Below are 5,672 nucleotides of genomic sequence, written 5' to 3' on the forward strand. Positions count from 1 at the left end.
TGGTATGCCCAAATATGGGAGGAAGTCTACTGCTTCCATTCTCTGTCTATTGGCTCGTCACAAGAGACCATCCAGACAGAAACCCAATATTTTTACTGTTTTACTACTGGTGGTCATATTCTTCCAGCCCAGAATAACACCAGTTGTGAAGTCACAGCATCAACTGCCAGTATGCTTTCAGGCCAATGCAAAGTGCTGATTATTCACTGAAAGTCTAAGGGAACTTTTCCTTGCTTGATGAAGAACCTAGTGAACTTTCGTATAGTAATTGCTTTTAATCATTAGTGCACAAAGAGCAAATGGGCTTTTCAATGTGAATATGTTTTCAGAGCACAACGTGTGCTAAAACTTTGTCATTAATTTCAACTGAAATAACTATAAAATAATAAGCGAGAACTCCCTGGAACTGAAGCCGTGCTCGCCATGTTGCAGAAAATCAGGAGATTTGGACGGCGAGATCAAGAAAAAGCTTTATTGGGCCAAATAGTTCCGATAGAGATAGCAATTTCTAACATCTGAACAGCATTCTAATCCAAACATGCGTTCTTATAGTAGGTGCAAAGCATCAAAAGCACAGAAATATTAAAGCATTTCAATTGGTTAAGTTATTGCTAGGCAGAAAAGCATGCAGGAAACACAAGTTTCATTCTGGTTTTTGTGGTTAAGCTCTATGCCTGACTCGCGAGCGAGACCCCCAACTGACTTGACTTACTGACAACAGGTGTCGCGGTTTGACATTTGAATTTCCTAAGCTCAAGTTTCCTGTTCTACTTCAAGACTCAGTAAATGTATAACAAGATAGAAGGGATAGACGCCACGCCCCCCCCCCCCCCACCGGAGATCTTATACTCTGACCCCGTTTCATGTTCTCTCTTATCTCCAAATCTCGCTTTATGTCCTGCCTTAGCCACAATGAACTCAAAGTGAAAAAACAACAACATATATACTGGAAGAATTAATCAAGCTTTTAAATTCTTCATACATTGTAAAAACTAGTTAAAACTGTTTTGATTAAGAAAATATGGAGGGAGAAGAATAAAGTAATAGAAATTTAAATACTCTAAATAGATGTTATATACGCCAGAAGATATTTTGCACGAAAGTGCTAATGTTGGAAGACATACCGGTAATAATTTGTTAGAGGTCAATCATATAGTGCCTCTAAGACACTGATGGCAAACCTTTTTCACCTCGGGTGCCAAAAGCACGAGAGCATGCATGTGCTGTTACACGTGCTTGCATGCCCACCCCCTAGATTTTTAGATTTTAGATTTTAATGAGCATTTATATGCCGCCCTTTTCCCTGAGGGGACTCAGGGCGGCTTACAACAATGGGGGGAAGGGAGTGCAAGACAAGACTTAAAAGAAAAAAAAATGTGAATAAAAAAATTAACCATAAAAACACAACAGTCACTCAACATTCGGGCGGGGTGAGAATAAATCCTATCCCCAGGCCTGACGGGATAGCCAGATCTTGAGGGCTGTGCGGAAGGCCTGGACTGTGGTGAGGGTACGGATCTCCACGGGGAGGTTGTTCCATTCCCTAATTTAATCCCCCACGCCGTGCCCCCTGTGCATGCGTGCATGGTTTTCTTGGAGCCTAGGGAGGGCAAAAACGCCCTCGTGCCTCCTCTGGAGGCCCTCCAGAGGCCGGAAATGGCCATGTGGGCCCAGTAGTTCTGTTTCTAGGAGCCTCTGGAGGGCGAAAAACAGCGCAACACGCAAACCGGAAGTCCATAGCTGAACTTCCGGTTTGCACGTTGGGCGGGTTTTCGCCCTGCGGAGGCTTCAGGGAAAAATGGGCGAAAAATAGTAGAATTGTGAATGTGAGTCTTCCACGCAAAGCCTTGTTTCAGAATTTTGATTTACTTTTGCCTCTGTCTTGTGCCCAGTATTTTTAAGCTTTAATTTCATTATTAGCTCTTCTCCTGAACATACTGGTATTATTTCATTTTGTACTGAATTGTTTACTGAATTGTTCGGTGTTCTTCAGGGGGTCCAGGTATCTTCAGCAATTTCCCCAGCATTACAGGACAATGGCTCAGCTTTTTCTATTCCGCTTATCGGATGGTCAAGCTTTCCATAGGCATGATGCGGCTTGGAAAACTGTGGCATTGACTCGAAGTATCTTTGTTGTCAGTGTGATGTTTCTGAACTTCAACACTTTGTAAAGGCCATAATTCTCTTTCTCTCAAGTAGCAGATGTCTCTATTACATGGTTACACACACTACATCTATGGATATTTGAACTTAGGAAAATGGCAGTCTATTACTACTTGAATATCTCAATTTGCATTCAGTTGGCATTTTGCCATAATTTTATGAGCTTTTTTTGCCTACAACAAAAAACTTTAAGTCTTCTTGCTTTGCAGATTTTAATTTCAATAGCCATCCCGTCCATTATCCATCTCATTCAATCCAGCATTTCTCACGATCATAAAAACGTACAACTGGCTCTTCGCTAGTTAATTTTGAGAGCTATCTCACTTGTTCACTTGTTTCAATTATAAATATTTACATCATTTATTTCCTCAGATCAAATAAATACCTTGGAAAAATGTGATGTAAATATTTTCAATTATACAGCAAGCAGACGACTTCAAAGAGTATTTCATTTCAAGGCGTATTTAGGAAATAATAACAATATTTGTTAATGCAGAAATTATGAAACAGTAATCAAACAATGTTTAAATAATTTTATTGGGAAAGGACTTTTTAGTAGAAAAGGAAACACAACCACGCAAAGGAGGAGAAAATGGACAATTTTCATTTGTCAGATACACCTGCTTATTCAAATTAAATTTTAATACTTTCTATACCTACTGTTCTCAACCACAGGACACAATACTTTTATTTTAAAAAATACCTAAAGCTTTCTATGACTACAGTGATCTGCAAGCCATAGATTTGTGGCAGCAATACAGTAACCTCATTCAACACTGATAAATTTGTACTGACAAAAGTATTAACAGGATTATTTTTCTATCCTCAACAAATGTTATGAATAAGTATTGCTCAATAGGATGAATGAAACTTTGTTGACTTCCCAGGAATGTATTACAATGAGTAATTATACTAAGGATGGTTTAAATAAATGAAAAATAGATAGGTTTGTGTTACTTTAAAATAGGATAGAGGGGGTATTTATCTTTCAAGTTCTGATCTGCTGCATGAGTATATGAATGAGTTTGCAATTTTTATCTGGTACAAGTTAGTTTTACCACTAATTTGCATTAGTGGTATACTTCTTGAATCATCTCACATTTTTGATAGAATTTTTTAAAAGGGCTCAGATTCCCCCCATCCCCCTTTCAAAGTTACTTCCTTCCAGACAGAAAGAAGAGCTATGGAGGATTATAGTGGAATAGACTGTGCATATTCCACTATATGATTATATTATTTTGTGGTTTCTCTAAAGAACTAATAGCCAAATGCAGCTGGTATATAATTTCAATTTAGACAATGAGATATTTCTAGACACTGCAGATTTTTTTTTACATCCTAGAACAAGCATAAAATTCAATACCAGTGAAGATGGCTAGAGGAGTTTGCATATTTTTGTCTTCAGCATAAATGCCGATCGATTTATTTAGTGCATCCGTTTCTGGGGTGGGGGGGCCCTGCTCTCTTAGGATAATATTGGATCAGCCTTGTTGAAAATGTTATTTTCCAAGGCACGGTCTTTGACATTGATTGTTGTCTTCAGTAATCAAATGCGATTGAACAATTATTATTTATATTGACAGTTCTGCTACATGGTCGCTTCTCACAAGTTGAGCCGCACCAGGGAGGAAAACTTGCTGCAACTATGGAGGAAGAAGGTACGCAGCACGGTATCCAAAGGAGTCTTGTTGTTGTTTTTTGCAGCTGTAATCTGGAGTTTTTAGATCCAGCACAAAAGACAAGATACTTGATCAGCTATTGAACTAATCGTCTTAATAGGGAGAACTTAACATGTACAAATTGTAGCTTTTCTATCTACGGCGTCTGTTTTATGAAAAAAAGAAGAAACAAATAGCATGCAACAGATTGAGGGGGGGGGGGCGGTCTAGAAAACAGCCCTACCGAAAAGATATGGATGCTACATCCAAGATTTAACTGGAATGCTTATTTGGGATTATTATTTCTCCCTGAGAAGATGCAGCCTCCAGCCTTCTCTGTGAATTGAAATGCATAGAGTTTAATTCTTCCATTTTTTTCCCCAGCATAAGAAGAGATAGAGCCACTGAACTTCAACACCTGCACTTTTTCTTCTTTAAAATAATGCACTGTAACTTTTATTACCTTTTTCCACTCCAAAGCTCCAAGCTTTCCAATTCTGTCTATCAAAACAACAACAACAACAATAACAACAACAACAACCCTATGTTGATTTCTAGAAGGGATGAAATTTACTTTTAAATACTCTAAAAATAAATCAATGTCAACTTGTTCCTGAAAGAAAGCGTTTCATTATATGAAAGAAAAAATTTCTACCCACTTTTATGCTGAAGCAACAAAACTGCATTTGGGCAAAAGAAAAGCTAAGGAATTAAAAATAAAATGTAGGCTATGAATATATAAAAATCTTCAACTCTTGATGCTGCTGCTGGTAGTTATTTTAATACTTTATACTTCATTATATTACTCTACAAACCCAGCTTTGTCATATTTAATATTGCTTTAAATAGTTTCCAAGACTTACTACCCTACAAAACATATTGCTCACAACGGAAGAAGGATCCCCTATAATAAATTGAGTTTTCACTGTGAAACGAAGCTAGTGTTAAGTATGAAATGGCATGGGGGGGGGGGGGGCTAGTACACGACTATGCTAATATCCCACTGCCATTAACAATGGGCAGAACCATGTTGTAATCGTGACCCGACAAAAGCGCGAACGTCATAAGCGCGAACGTCATAAGCGCGCCGACAAAACCGCGATGTCAAAAGCGCGCCGACAACAGCGCGCCGACAACAGCGCACCGACAGAAGCGCGATTTAAGTTAAGGTAAGGTTTAGGGTTAGGTTTAGGGTTAGGGTTAGGTTACAGCGCGCTTCTGTCGGCGCGCTTCAGGGCTCATTCGTCGCTCCTTCGTCGTGCGGTTTTGTCACCGCGGTTTTGTCACTGCGGTTTAGTCAGGCACGCTTTTGTCGTTCGCGCATTTGTGGTGGAACCGTTGTAATGCTTATGGTGAATTATACCAACCAGTAAGTTTAGAATTCCATGGCGGTTTGATACTCTGACCAAATACTGTTCAAAATATAATTAAAGAAAATGCCTCTTTCCCTGCCAAAAGTACATTTTACCGCCTACATCCTAAAATTATACAACTGGGGACAAGATTGTACTCTGCTGATTTTATACACTGGCTCTAATAATTCCCAGTCATGTAAAAAACAAAATGCCCAATATCTCATGTTTTACTACAGAAAAGTGAAGCTTAGTACCATCACTGTGGCTATTCAGTTATGGAGTTAGAGAAGTAGCTGCTCGGCGAGTTAATTGCCCAGCATACCATATCCAAAAACTTAACTTATGGAATATTTGGTAAATGTCATTACAGTATGAACCATATCTTAATTATATTAAATACCTCCTTATTGCTACATTTATTTGTTTTATATAAAATGTGGTCAAAAAAGAAAAGGAAAAAAATCCTTTTCTTTCTAAAAAAAAAAAAAACGAATTT

This window comes from Thamnophis elegans, chromosome 4, assembly GCF_009769535.1.
Source record: "Thamnophis elegans isolate rThaEle1 chromosome 4, rThaEle1.pri, whole genome shotgun sequence".
Classification (NCBI taxonomy): Eukaryota; Metazoa; Chordata; class Lepidosauria; order Squamata; family Colubridae; genus Thamnophis; species Thamnophis elegans.